The 15,998-nt window shown below is 43.7% G+C and overlaps 1 pseudogene; it reads right to left on the bottom strand.

The window, feature by feature from the left end:
• Window positions 1-7,668: 7,668 nt before the first annotated feature.
• LOC121536375 lies at window positions 7,669-8,683 on the bottom strand (annotated as a pseudogene).
• Between the last annotated feature and the right edge of the window lie 7,315 nt (window positions 8,684-15,998).

Raw genomic sequence — 15,998 nt, 5'->3', positions numbered from 1 at the left:
TACTCGCATCAAAGAATACTTTAGTTGGTTTAACAATCCTCATTCCACCCAAATCAGCCTCTCATTCATTCTCCCAGTGGAACCAAAAAAACAGACTGTAATTTCCAAGGACACTGCCATTCCTGTCCCAGAAAACACAGACTTTCCACTACTCTCTAAAATAACATCAAGCTCTATTTACCACTCCTTGATATTCTATGACCTTATTATGTTATATATCGTAACTTCTTATCCAAACTTATATCAAATTACTATACCCATTTTTAGAACTTATTTTGCACCCTTCAGATTCAAATTACCTTCTGCTCTCTACTCATAAGATAGCCAATTTTGTCCCATTCAATCATTAATTTTACATTACTTTTACAAAATACTTATTCTAACTGCGGATTTGCCTGTAATAATTTTGTCACTTCCTGTCTCCCTCTTCGAGTTAAACAAAGCTCTGCTTTACTCTTAATGGTGACTTAAATTTGTTTTATATATATATATATATATATATATATATATACCGGTGTACTAAGCTGGCCATTCATTACTGTTATTAGTATATGCAATTATTAGTAATTAAATACTTATATTAAAATCTCCATCCTGATATGTATTAAAATGTAGTTTTCCTTTAAATGTCATTTTGGTGCTATGGTTCAAGATGTTACATTTCATCGGCTCCCTCTCCTGGCCGTTTTGAGTATTTCAGCATCTATGTTCTCCCACATCTTAAAAAGGTCCTTAACCTATTCTTTTATAATGTCTTACACACTACGGGACTAAAAACCCACTCTATTCCATTTTATGATGTATCCTAGCTCACATCAAGGGTTCCTTGCCCACTCTTTATGACGTATCTAACATCAAGGGTTTACATGAGCCCATTCATTTTATAATGTACTGTTTTACATTAATGGATTAATCCACTCTCTCTTCATGATGTACTTAACATCAAAGGTGCCCTGCGCCTATTTTTTTGTCCACTTGTTGCCTTTACTCAGTACTTTAAACACACTATTTCTATCATAACACCGTATCATAGTCCAATTTGATATTCTCCTTACATCCCTTACATAACTCAAAACATCGTCCCCTTTTAAAACATAGAATTTTAAAGGTCTGTTACAGTTCAGCTTTACCACAGATAAGCAGATTTTAACATAATAATAGAATGAAAGTCTGCTTACCTGTTAGTTGAGCTGTAGACTGTATCCAGTTCGTGAAGACGCCAATCTGTTATGATGAGTTTCTGGTATTGAGAAGTTCAAGATGCAAGAATTTATTTAGACATTCTGTGGAGATTTTATACCAAGTATTTATTGGATCACGAGCTTGTGGGTTCATCTAACAAACGGACATAGCTCTGCCCTTTGTCAGTTGAACTGCCCACACACAAATCTCACAGCTTGTATACTCTTGGTTATCCTTCCTTACATATACATCTGGCAACCATCATAGGCACTCCCTTTCTATGTTGTTATTACCCTTTGCCCCAAGTCATTATATCCTGTCCATCAATCATACTACCCTAAACATCACTAATCTCCTTTGACATAAGGAATGTAGCCCCAAACCAATTATCTCGTAACTCTACCTCGGTCCTCACGATTCTATGCCCTGACATCATAACACATACATATAAATACATATACATACATATACATATCCTTTAAAATATATATATATTTCCCTTTATTACTTTCCAACCCCTCCACCCCTCCCCTAATTGGAGTAAACTAGTGAACAACAACGCATAGGCCTCTACTTCCAGCTTATACATATGATATACAGTGCCTTGCAAAAGTATTCATCACCCTTGGCGTTTCTTTGTTGCATTACAACCTGTAATTTAAATTGATTTTTATTTGGATTTCATGTAATGGACATGCACAAAATAGTCCAAATTTGTGAAGTGGAATGAAAAAAATAACTTGTTTCAAAAAATTCAAAAAAATTAATAACGGAAAAGTGGTGCGTGCATATGTATTCACCCCCTTTGCTATGATGCCCCTAAATAAGATCTGGTGCAACCAATTATACCTTCAGAAGTCACATAATTGGTTAAATAAAGTCCACCTGTGTGCAATCTAAGTGTCACATGATCTGTCACATGATCTCAGTATATATACACCTGTTCTGAAAGGCCCCAGAGTCTGCAACACCACTAAGAAAGGGGTACCACAAAGCAAGCGGCTCCATGAAGACCAAGGAGCTCTCCAAACAGGTCAGGGACAAAGTTGTGGAGAAGTAAAGTTCAGGGTTGGGTTATAAAAAAATATCCTGAACTTTGAACATCCCACGGAGCACCAACAAACCTGCCAAGAGAGGGCCACCCCCCAAAACTCACAGACCAGGCAAGGAGGGCATTAATCAGAGAGGCAACAAAGATACCAAATATAACCCTGAAGGAGCTGCAAAGCTCCACAGCAGAGATTGGAGTATCTGTCCATAGGACCACTTCAAGCCGTACACTCCACAGAGCTGGGCTTTACAGAAGAGTGGCCAGAAAAAAAGCCATTGCTTAAAGAAAAAAAATAAGCAAACACGTTTGGTGTTTGCCAAAAGGCATGTGGGAGACTCCCCAAACATATGGAAGAAGGTACACTGGTCAGATGAGACTAAAATTGAGCTTTTTAGCCATCAAGGAAAATGCTATGTGTGGACAAACCCAACACCTCTCATCACCCCGAGAACACCATCCCCACAGTGAAGCATGGTGTTGGCAGCATCATGCTGTGGGGATGTTTTTCATCAGCAGGGACTGGGAAACTGGTCAGAATTGAAGGAATGATGGATGGCGCTAAATACAGGGAAATTCTTGAGGGAAACCTGTTTCAGTTTTCCAGAGATTTGAGACTTGGAAGGAGGTTCACCTTCCAGCAGGACAATGACCCTAAGCATACTGCTAAAGCAGCACTCGAGTGGTTTAAGGGGAAACATTTAAATGTCTTGGAATGGCCTAGTCAAAGCCCAGTCCTCAATCCAATTGAGAATCTGTGGTATGACTTAAAGATTGCTGTACACCAGTGGAACCCAGGTAGCTTAGTGGTTAAGAGCATTGTGCCAGTATCCGAAAGGTTGATGGTTCTAATCCTTGAGCCTACTAGGTGAAAAATCTGTCTGTGCCCTTGAGCAAGGCACTTAACCGTAATTGCTCCTGTAAGTTGCTCTGAATAGGAGCGTCTGCTAATTGAATAAAATGTAACTTGAAGGAGCTGGAGCAGTTTTGCCTTGACAAATGGGCAAAAATCCCAATGGCTAGATGTGCCCAGCTTATAGACTTGCAGCTGTAATAGCTGCAAAAGGTGGCTGTAAGGCAACAAAATTGGAAAAATGCCACGGAGGGTGAATACTTTTGCAAGCCTATGGACACAGTCAATTTTACAATAATTCTATTTTGTTTGTTTTTACTCCTGAACTTCCTCTACCCTCAACCTCTCCGATCATTTTCATGATGTCCATCCGGTTTGCTTCTACAGTGGGGAGAACAAGTATTTGATACACTGCCGATTTTGCATTCTCTATTAAGATATCTATACTTTTACTCAAGTATGACAGTTGGGTACTTTGTCCATCACTGCACTCACACACACACACACACACACACACACACACAGAGAAATCAGTTCCATGGACAGTCACAAGATATTTAGCAACATTGATTGGACTAAATTGTTTTTGGTATCTTTAAGTTTGTTTTCAGTGTATTAAACTGAGGTAAAGTGGGGAGAACAAGTATTTGATACACTGCCGATTTTGCAGGTTTTCCTACTTACAAAGCATGTAGAGGTCTGTAATTTATCATAGGTACACTTCAACTGTGAGAGACGGAATCTAAAACAAAAATCCAGAAAATCACATTGTGTGATTTTTAAGTAATTAATTTGCATTTTATTGCATGACATAAGTATTTGATCACCTACCAACCAGTAAGAATTCTGGCTCTCACAGACCTGTTAGTTTTTCTTTAAGAAGCCCTCCTGTTCTCCACTCATTACCTGTATTAACTGCACCTGTTTAAACTCGTTACCTGTATAAAAGACACCTGTCCACACACTCAATCAAACAGACTCCAACCTCTCCACAATGGCCAAGACCAGAGAGCTGTGTAAGGACATCAGGGATACAATTGTAGACCTGCACAAGGCTGGGATGGGCTACAGGACAATAGGCAAGCAGCTTGGTGAGAAGGCAACAACTGTTGGCGCAATTATTAGAAAATGGAAGAAGTTCAAGATGACGGTCAATCACCCTCGGTCTGGGGCTCCATGCAAGATCTGACCTTGTGGGGCATCAATGATCATGAGGAAGGTGAGGGATCAGCCCAGAACTACACGGCAGGACCTGGTCAATGACCTGAAGAGAGCTGGGGCCACAGTCTCAAAGAAAACCATTAGTAACACACTACGCCGTCATGGATTAAAATCCTGCAGTGCACACAAGGTCCCCCTGCTCAAGCCAGCGCATGTCCAGGCCCGTCTGAAGTTTGCCAATGACCATCTGGATGATCCAGAGGAGGAATGGGAGAAGGTCATGTGGTCTGATGAGACAAAAATAGAGCTTTTTGGTCTAAACTCCACTCGCCGTGTTTGGAGGAAGAAGAAGGATGAGTACAACCCCAAGAACACCATACCAACCGTGAAGCATGGAGGTGGGAACTTCATTGTTTGGGGATGCTTTTCTGCAAAGGGGACAGGACGACTGCAACGTATTGAGGGGAGGATGGATGGGGCCATGTATCGCGAGATCTTGGCCAACAACCTCCTTCCCTCAGTAAGAGCATTGAAGATGGGTCGTGGCTGGGTCTTCCAGCATGACAACGACCCGAAACACACAGCCAGGGCAACTAAGGAGTGGCTCCGTAAGAAGCATCTCAAGGTCCTGGAGTGGCCTAGCCAGTCTCCAGACCTGAACCCAATAGAAAATCTTTGGAGGGAGCTGAAAGTCCGTATTGCCCAGCGACAGCCCCAAAACCTGAAGGATCTGGAGAAGGTCTGTATGGAGGAGTGGGCCAAAATCCCTGCTGCAGTGTGTGCAAACCTAGTCAAGGCCTACAGGAAACGTATGACCATTTCCGGAGACCTTCTCCCTTACCTCACCTCGCTCATCAACTCATCCTTGACTGCTGGCTATGTCCCTTCCGTCTTCAAGAGAGCGAGAGTTGCACCCCTTCTCAAAAAACCTACACTCGATCCCTCCGATGTCAACAACTACAGTCCAGTATCCCTTCTTTCTTTTCTCTCCAAAACTCTTGAGCGTGCCGTCTTTAGCCAACTCTCTTGCTATCTCTCTCAGAATGACCTTCTTCATCCAAACCAGTCAGGTTTCAAGACTGGTTATTCATATACTCTGTGTCACGGAGGCTCTCCGCACTGCTAAAGCTAACTGTCTCTCCTCTGCTCTTGTCCTTCTAGACCTGTCTGCTGCCTTTGATACTGTGAACCATTAGATCCTCCTCTCCCCCCTCTCCGAGTTGGGCATCTCCGGCGCGGCTCACTCCTGGATTGCGTCCTACCTGACAGGTCGCTCCTACCAAGTGGCGTGGCGAGAATCTGTCTCCGCACCACGTGCTCTCACCACTGGTGTCCCCCAGGGCTCAGTTCTAGGCCCTCTCCTATTCTCGCTATACACCAAGTCACTTGGCTCTGTCATATCCTCACATGGCCTCTCCTATCATTGCTACGCAGACGACACACAACTAATCTTCTCCTTTCCCCCTTCTGAAAACCAGGTGGCGAATCGCATCTCTGCATGTCTGGCAGACATATCAGTGTGGATGACGGATCACCACCTCAAGCTGAACCTCGGCAAGACGGAGCTGCTCTTCCTCCCGGGGAAGGACTGCCCGTTCCATGATCTCGCCATCACGGTTGACAACTCCGTTGTGTCCTCCTCCCAGAGTGCAAAGAGCCTTGGCGTGACCCTGGACAACACCCTGTCGTTCTCCGCTAACATCAAGGAGGTGACCCGATCCTGTAGGTTCATGCTCTACAACATTCGGAGAATACGACCCTGCCTTACACAGGAAGCGGCACAGGTCCTAATAATGTGAGGGGAACAGCACCTCCGTACATTCAGGCTCTGATCAGTCCCTACACCCAAACGAGGGCATTGCGTTCATCCACCTCTGGCCTGCTGGTCCCCCTACCTCTGCGAAAGCACAGTTCCCGCTCAGCCCAGTCAAAACTGTTCGCTGCTCTGGCACCCCAATGGTGGAACAAGCTCCCTCACGACGCCAGGACAGCGGAGTCACTCACCACCTTCCTGAGACACTTGAAACCCCACCTCTAAGGAATACCTGGGATAGGATAAAGTAATCCTTCTACCCCCCCCCCCAAAAAAAAAAAAACATATTGTAAAGTGGTTATCCCACTGGCTATAAGGTGAATGCACCAATTTGTAAGTCGCTCTGGATAAGAGCGTCTGCTAAATGACATAAATGTAATGTAAATGTATGATCTCTGTAATTGCAAACAAAGGTTTCTGTACCAAATATTAAGTTCTGGTTTTCTGATGTATCAACTACTTATGTCATGCAATAAAATGCAAATGAATTGCTTAAAAATCATACAATGTGATTTTCTGGATTTTTTGTTTTAGATTCAGTCTCTCACAGTTGAAGTGTACCTATGATCCCGAGTGGCGCAGTGGTCTAAGGCACTGCATCGCAGTGCTAGCTGTGCCACTAGAGATCCTGGTTCGAATCCAGGCTCTGTCGTAGCCGGCCGCGACCGGGAGACCCATGGGGCGGCGCACAATTCGTCCAGGGTAGGGGAGGGAATGGCCGGCAGGGATGTAGCTCAGTTGGTAGAGCATGGCGTTTGCAACGCCAGGGTTGTGGGTTCGATTCCCACGGGGGGCCAGTATGAAAAATTTAAAAAAATAATAATAATGTAACTAACTGTAAGTCGCTCTGGATAAGAGCGTCTGCTAAATGACAAAAATGTAAAAATGTAAATGTAATTACAGACCTCTACATGCTTTATAGGTAAGAAAACCTGCAAAATCGGCAGTGTATCAAATACTTGTTCTCCCCACTGTATATGCCATATCTTTCTAACTGTGCTCTTTCACAGAAGCTCTCAACCTATAACCTATATACTTATTATGGACACAGTATGCTTTACATTAGTTATCTTGTTGTTATTAGTTGTTGTTAGTTGTTATTAGTCCCATCCTTCAGCTCCATTCAACATCTCCCATCTATCTCCTAACACCATCCATATTGGATTTCTATTTTCCATATTTTTTCAACTGTACTGTGATGTTTCACAAAAGTTCTGAACCCTTCTATTCTCATTGTTTCTACAGATTGTAAATGGAAAATAAACAGTTTTGCTAAAAGTATTGTTATAATATTGATCGATTGACTATGATTTTTCAGATCACCCAGTAGTGCTATCTGCAGGGTTAGCTCCAGGTAAATATTGCAATCCTTCAGCCATGTTGTTTATACTTAGCAATCATTAAAGTATCACATGAAAAAATATATTTCGATAGATATGATGGAAAAAAAACTAATGGGATAGTGTCAAACATGTTACAATGCGTTAAAAGAGAATGCACATCAAAAACAAAACACAAAGAGGAAAGTTAGCTATGTGACAAAATATTGGATTGAACCTTTACAATAGAATTATCCATCCCCCCACCTTCCACCTCCTGACTACTTAATCCTTACAGGGTAACAGAGGTGTTCCTAGACCTTTGACTGACCGTGCTGTGGGCCGAGCCCCTGCGGTAAGCGGCCAGCACCCTCGTGCTGATCAGCCTATGGCTGTGGAGCGTCACCAGGAGCTGGTTCCGGAACTTCTGCCCGATGAAGGCGTACTGCAGGGGGTTGACGGCGCAGTGCACGAACGCTATCATCTTGGTCACGCACAGCGCCACACTCACACTGTTCTGGACCTCACACGTCTCCTCGCCCAGTCGAGCCTCCCCCCGCATCAATGTGTCAACCAGCACGCTGACATTGTGCTGCAGCCAACACACTACGAACGCCAGGCGCCACGGCCAGGATGACGCGCACGGAACAGCCCCCGGCGTGTTTGCGAAGCACCCGCACAACCACCCGCCACCGGTCGCTGCTCGCCGCCGTCAGGTTCTCGTAGCAGATGGTCTGTCCGCCGAGATCCTTCGGTTGGAAAGCCTCCCGCTGGAGCACCACGGGCAATGAAAGAAGCCCCGCCCCCAGCCACACGGCTCCGCAAACCATCCCCGCCAGGTGGCGCCGGTGAGCCAGTGCCTGCGTGGCCTTCACAATAGCCAGGTAGCGGTCCACGCTTATGCACGCTAACAGGAAGACCCCACTATAAAAGGCAGCATCCTGGAGGCCAGACAGGAGCTTGCAGAGGAAGGTACCAAAGATCCAGTGGGAGTAGACGTAGACGGCCCAGAAGGGGAGGGTCAGGGAGAAGAGGAGGTCGGCCATGGCTAGGTGCATCAGGTAGATGTCTGTGGTGGTCCGGCCCTTGGCCATGCAGCACACCACGTAGATGACCACACTGTTGCCCAGCACACTGAGGAAAAACACAGTGATGTAGGTGACCATCAGACCAACACTGCTCAAGCCCAAGATAGACACACTACAGGGGGCCGCCTTGAGCTGGTCTATGGTAGGATAGGTGAAGATGAAGATGTCGGAGTAGAGGTAATCATTGAAGTCCATTTCATGTATTTCTATGGACTGCATGATAAATAAAACAGTGCATTAATATGAGGATGTCTCAATCAACTTAACACCCTGAGTGGTACCAGTGCAACAACTTAATACCCTGAGTGGTACCAGTGCAACATTCATTCAACAATCATTCTGACCTGTACCAAATATACCACACGAGGCTGCTGAGGGAAGACGGCTCATAATAATGGCTGGAATGGAGTAAATGGAATGGCATCGAAAACATGGAAACCATGTGTTTGATGTGTTGGATATTCTGTTCCAGCCATTGCTATGAGCCCGTCCTCCCCAATTAAGGTGCCACCGGCCGCCTGTGAAATATACATATACCTTTTTTTTGTAAACCCTACCAAACATCCATGTCGGTGGAGGCTCCTCAGTGAATTTAATAAATATAAAAATTGTGAAACATTAAACAAGTTATCCTTTTTAGATAAAACTATACTAAATAAACTTACGTCACCAAATAATTAATTAAAAGACACTGTTTTGCAATGGTCTACAGTAGCCTCAACAACACTCTGCAGGGTAGCACCATGGTGTAGCTGGAGGACAGCTAGCTTCCATCCTCCTCTGGGTACATTGACTTCAATACAAAACCTAGGAGGCTCATGGTTCAGCTAGATGCAAGCAAGAGTGTGCAAAGCGGTATTGAACGTGTCACTGTCTGTCACCTTGATTACTAAAATGTTTCTCTCGACCTGTGTACCTACGTTATAAACTTTCATTCGTAGGCTAGGTTGTAGCAGCCTCATGATGGGTATAGGGAAAATTTGAGTATCATGTAGTAGCCTAAACCTATCAATGTTACAGTGAACTGAGTGAATGGAATATGAATGACAGTCATCCAATATGCAGTAATAGAAATAAGTCCATGCTCATAAAAAAATGAATACTCAAATATGATTAGTTCTGGAGGGGCACTGTGTTATAGACATTTGCATGTTATATTAATTCCAAAACAATAAATGAATGTACTGTTGTTGTGTTGAATATCAGTTGGAAAGACAAAACACTTGAACACTTTTGTTTTTGCTAACCTTGTTTGCTTCCAGTGTGAAATAAAATGTACACAAATACAAAGACCCAGTGTAAAGAATGATGGACTGGCATACCTGTTAATGACCTTTAACCTGACGGTAATGGATGCACCTTTACACATTTAAATCAGCCCTAGGCCAGCCTTGACATGTGCCAAGAAAATGCATCAGGTCAATCGCTTGGCCTGACAAATAAAATGTTTGAGGTAGTATCCTAGTAAAATCATGTTGCTATAGGTTTATATCACCCAATTATGCATAGCCTTCCACCGACTTTCTTAAACCCAACTTGGTCGCAACCAATCCAACGGTTGGCCTCTTGGACTTGGGTGTTGGACTGATTCATCGATCATAGCGAATCTCTCCAAATGGTCATTTCTGACAAAATACAAGTGATTATTACTTGGCCTTTGTCTTATTAGAAACTTCAATGTTTAGCGTTCCACTTCCAATCATAAAAGGCGTGCTTGACATTATTTTCAAGCAAATGATTACAAAGGGAGAAGCACCACACACACACATGCAGATTACATTTACATTTAACATTTAAGTCATTTAGCAGACGCTCTTATCCAGAGCGACTTACAAATTGGTGCATTCACCCTATAGCCAGTGGGTTAACCACTTTACAATAATTTGTAGCAGTAGTCAGTAGACAAAACACGTGGACCAGCACTCCAGATATTCTTGTACTTTGTTTCTCGTGTAAGGTCAAAATTCACCACTGTAATGCGAAACCTTGTATCCCCATCTCACTTCATTGATCTTCCAGCAGTTGTCAATGACAGGTTGACCTACAGATTGAGCTCAATAATCTGTAATTCAGGGATAAACACCAAAAATAGACACTACTGGGCACAGTTTATATTTGACTCTTTAAAGATTAAGATTATCTCTATATAATCTACAAACATTAAGGACACAGCAGGAGTTATATATTTTTTATGAATTATGTAATGAGGGCCTTCACAAAATCTCTATCAGTGAGTAAGTACAGTCCTGTGAGTCAGATACTGTGTTGATGGTATTCTAACATGTACCTATTTCATTTGAATTTTTTTTACATTTTAGTCATTTAGCAGACGCTCTTATCCAGAGCGACTTACAGTTAGTGAGTGCATACATTTTCATACTGGCCCCCCGTGGGAAACAAACCCACAACCCTGGCGTTGCATGCGCCATGCTCTACCAACTGAGCTACAGGGGACATTTCCTAATCATTTTGAGGGTAAAGCATTTCCTGTTTTGAAATTTCTGATGAAAACATCCAATTTCATCGAATGTCACAGAAGATCACTTAAAGCAAACAATATGAGTCCAAATCAGCAAAGTCATTTTACAGTCGGATGCAGTGAAAACAGGACAGACTACACATTGCTTCAACAGAGGCTTCAAATCAGCGATATGTGTGACAATATAGAATATTTTGTGAGGGAAATGCTACCTGCACATTTCTTAGCCAATGATCTCCTCCACATTCACAGTTTATACTCTCAAAATTGCAGTTAGTGCAATAAATAAAATAGGACTGGTCAAATGCTCTGACTACAACAGGTGTACGTGGTCCTCTGTAGCTCAGCTGGTAGAGCATGGCGCTTGTAACGCCAAGGTAGTGGGTTCGATCCCCGGGACCACCCATACACAAAACATTTTTTTATGCCCGCATGACTGTAAGTCGCTTTGGATAAAAGCGTCTGCTAAATGGCATATTATTATTATATTACCTATGAGCCCATTCCCAACAGGGCAGAGTTAAAAAGTGAAACAAATATTTTCTAAAAGAAAAGGAAATAGTAACACAATAAAAACAATAACGAGGCTTCGGAAAGTATTCAGACCCCTTGACTTTTTCCACATTTTGTTATGTTACATCTTATTCTAAAACGGATCATATTGTTTTTTTCCCTCATCAATCTACACACAATAGCCCATAATGACAAAGCAAAACCAGCTTTGTAGAATATTTTGCTAAGTATTCAGACCCTTTACTCAGTACTTTGTTGAAGCACCTTTGGCAGCGATTACAGCCTCGAGTCTTCTTGGGTAAGAAGCAACAAGCATGGCACACCTGTATTTGGGGAGTTTCTCCCATTCTTCTCTGCAGATCCTCTCAAGTTCTGTCAGGTTGGATGGGGAGCGTCGCTGCACAGCTATTTTCAGGTCTCTCCAGAGATGTTCGATCGGGTTCAAGTCTGGGCTCTGGCTGGGCCACTCAAGTACATTCAGAGACTTGTCCCGAAGCCACTCCTGCGTTGTCTTGGCTGTGTGCTTAGGGTCGTTGTCCTGTTGGAAGGTGAACCTTCGTTCCAGTCTGAGGTCCTGAACGCTCTGCAGCATGTTTTCATCAAGGATCTCTCTGCACTTTGCTCCATTCATCTTTCCCTCGATCCTGACTAGTCTCCCAGTCCCTACCGCTGAAAAAGCTCCCCACAGCATGATGCTGCCACCACCATGCTTCACCGTAGGGATGGTGCCATGGTTCCTCCAGACGTGACGCTCGGCATTCAGGCCAAAGAGTTCAATATTTTTTTCATCAGACCAGAGAATCTTGTTTCTCATTGACTGAGAGTCTTTAGGCGCCTTTTGGCAAACTCCAAGCGGGCTGTCATGTGCCTTTTACTGAGGAGTGGCTTCCGTCTGGCCACTCTACCAAAAAGGCCTGATTGGTGGAGTGCTGCAGAGATGGTTGTCCTTCTGGAAGGTTATCCCATCTCCACAGAGGAACTCTAGAGCTCTGTCAGAGTGACCATCAGGTTCTTGGTCACCTCCCTGAGCAAGGCCCTTCTCCCCCGATTGCTCAGTTTGGCCGGGTGGCCAGCTCTAGGAAAAGTCTTGGTGGTTCCAAACTTCTTCCATTTAAGAATGATGGAGGCCACTGTGTTCTTGGGGACCTTCAATGCTGCAGAATATTTTTGGTGCCCTTCCCCAGATCTGTGACTCGACACAATCCTGTCTCGGCGCTCTACGGACAATTCCTTCGACCTCATGGCTTGGTATTTGCTCTGACATGCACTGTCAACTGTGGGACCTTATATAGACAGGTTTGTACCTTTCCAAATCATGTCCAATCAATTGAATTTACCGCCGGTGGAGTCCAATCAAATTGTAGAAACATCTCAAGGATGATCAATGGAAACAGTATGCACCTGAGCTCAATTTCCAGTCTCATAGCAAAGGATCTGTATACTTATGTAAATAAGGTATTTCTGTTTTTAATTTTAAAGAAATTAGCAAAAATGTCTAAAGACCAGTTTTTGCTTTGTCATTATGGAGTATTGTGTGTTGATTGATGAGTAAAAACATTTATTCAAAGCTGTAGCGTAACAAAATGTGGAAAAAGTGAAGGGGTCTGAATACTTTCCGAAGGCACTGTACCTGGAGTACCAGTACAGATTTAATGTGCAGGGGTACGAGGTAGTTGATGTAATACAGTATGTACATATAGGTAGGGGTAAAAGTGACTGGGCAGTCAGGATAGATAATAAACAGACTAGCAGCAGCTGTTAGGCCTACTGCTGCTAGGTAGCTCTCTCTCTGCTCTCCCCCTCCCCTCTGTCTGTCCTTGATTGCAGGAGTGAAGTCTGGTGTGCGGGAGTCAGGGTTCCAGCTGCAGCTCATTCACCATAATCACCTCAGCCTTTAAGACCCGGTCAAACTTTCCACTCATCGTCAGATCATAGTCAAGACAACCATGTTAGTCTCGCTGCCGACTCAACCTGTCTGTTTTCGCTCTTGTGTTTTTGGACTGTTTATTTACTTTTTCTCCTGTGCCACAGATATTTGGAACCTGACTCCTGCCTCCGCTTCACTCCTGCCACCACCATCCTGCTCTCCACTATCGGGCCTCTCCTTTGGACTCACCACGGACACTAGGACATTACGGTACCACACCTGCCCTGACCTGGATCTGTACCCTCCCTGTAACCTGGACTTGCTCTTCCCCATTTATTGGAAACCTGGACTATTGAACATTATAATAAACCTGTTAAAACTTCTCTGGCTTGGTGTACTTGTCTGCATTTGGGTTCTATCCAGTTAAATCATAACAGCAGCGTCTGTGAAGAGTGTCTGTGTGAGTGTGTGGCGTCAATACGCAAGTGTGTGTGTGTGTGTGTGTGTTTTGTGTGTGTGAGCGTATGTAGTGTGTGCGTGTGTGTGTGAATTGGAGTTTCAGTGTCGGATATGTGAGTGTGTGGGTATAGTCTGGTGAGTGTGCATAGAGTCAGTGCAAAACAATTAAGATAAATGAATAATAAAAAGGGGTCAATGTAAATTGTCCAGGTGGCCATTTTATTACCTTTTTCAACAGTCTTATTGCTTGGGGGTAGAAGCTGTTCAGGTGCCTTTTGGTCATCAAATAATTCCTTCCGCTATTACTGCTTACAACTTTCAGCGGTCAAGCTTTTTTGTCATCCATGCTCCAAAGACATTACTTGTGAAGGTAGACAGGCCAGAGAGAGCTGTTTACCCAAGAGCTTGACTGTATCCCACTGCATACATAACATACACCTCTTAGAATGATCTAGTATTAGAGCATTTTCCGATAATTACCCATTTGTGAAATCATACACACTGCATGGAAAGCTGTGGTATATCAAAATCATGTGTGGGCTTTACCTTAGAAAAGGTCCAACAATTCCTGAAGCAAGCTGTGTTCTTTCTCATATTATATGGCTCCTTAACAGCCTCTATCCCCAAGCCATAAGACTGCTGATCAAATGGCTAACGGATCATTTACATTGACACTTGATCGAGAATCAGGACAATATAGCTTGTAAATAATCTTATCTCTGTTATTATTGTTTTTACATGGGTAATAGGCCTTTACTGTATACTGCAAACCTGGATAGATAAGAAGCACGTCCCGTGTAGCTCAGTTGGTAGAGCATGGCGCTTGCAACGGCAGGGTTGTGGGTGTGATTCCCACGGGGGACCAGTATGAAAATGTATGCACTCACTAACTGTTAGTTGCTCTGGATAAGAGCGTCTGCTAAATGACTACAAAAAAAAAGCACATACAGTGAGGGAAAAAGTATTTGATCCCCTGCTGATTTTGTACGTTTGCCCACTGACAAAGAAATGATCAGTCTATAATTTTAATGGCAGGTTTATTTGAACAGTGAGAGACAGAATAACAACAAAAAAATCCAGAAAAACGCATGTCAAAAATGTTATAAATTGATTTGCATTTTAATGAGGGAAATAAGTATTTGACCCCTCTCAATCAGAAAGATTTCTGGCTCCCAGGTGTCTTTTATACAGGTACTGAGCTGAGATTAGGAGCACACTCTTAAGGGAGTGCTCCTAATCTCAGTTTGTTACCTGTATAAAATACACCTGTCCACAGAAGCAATCAATCAATCAGATTCCAAACTCTCCACCATGGCCAAGACCAAAGAGCTCTCCAAGGATGTCAGGGACAAGATTGTAGACCTACACAAGGCTGGAATGGGCTACAAGACCATCGCCAAGCAGCTTGGTGAGAAGGTGACAACAGTTGGTGCGATTATTCGCAAATGTTAGAAACACAAAAGAACTGTCAATCTCACTCGGCCTGGGGCTCCATGCAACATCTCACCTCGTGGAGTTGCAATGATCATGAGAACGGTGAGGAATCAGCCCAGAACTACACGGGATAATCTTGTCAATGATCTCAAGGCAGCTGGGACCATAGTCACCAAGAAAACAATTGGTAACACACTACGCCGCGAAGGATTGAAATCCTGCAGCGCCCGCAAGGTCCCCCTGCTCAAGAAAGCACATATTCAGGCCCGTCTGAAGTTTGCCAATGAACATCTGAATGATTCAGAGGAGAACTGGGTGAAAGTTTTGTGGTCAGATGAGACCAAAATGGAGCTCTTTGGCATCAACTCAACTCGCCGTGTTTGGAGGAGGAGGAATGCTGCCTATGACCCCAAGAACACCATCCCCACCGTCAAACATGGAGGTGGAAACATTATGCTTTGGGGGTGTTTTTCTGCTAAGGGGACAGGACAACTTTACCGCATCAAAGAGACAATGGACGGGGCCATGTACCGTCAAATCTTGGGTGAGAACCCCCCCTGAAAATGGGTCATGAATGGGTATTCCAGCATGACAATGACCCAAAACACACGGCTAAGGCAACAAAGGAGTGGCTCAAGAAGCAGCACATTAAGGTCCTGGAGTGGCCTAGCCAGTCTCCAGACCTTAATCCCATAGAAAATCTGTGGAGGGAGCTGAAGGTTCGAGTTGCCAAACGTCAGCCTCGAAATCTTAATGACTTGGAGAAGATCTGCAAAGAGGAG

This window comes from Coregonus clupeaformis, chromosome 23 (genome assembly GCF_020615455.1).
Source record: "Coregonus clupeaformis isolate EN_2021a chromosome 23, ASM2061545v1, whole genome shotgun sequence".
In the NCBI taxonomy this organism is placed as follows: Eukaryota; Metazoa; Chordata; class Actinopteri; order Salmoniformes; family Salmonidae; genus Coregonus; species Coregonus clupeaformis.
The sequence above is the reverse complement of the archived record's forward strand: the minus strand, read 5'-3'. Positions and strand labels throughout refer to the sequence as shown.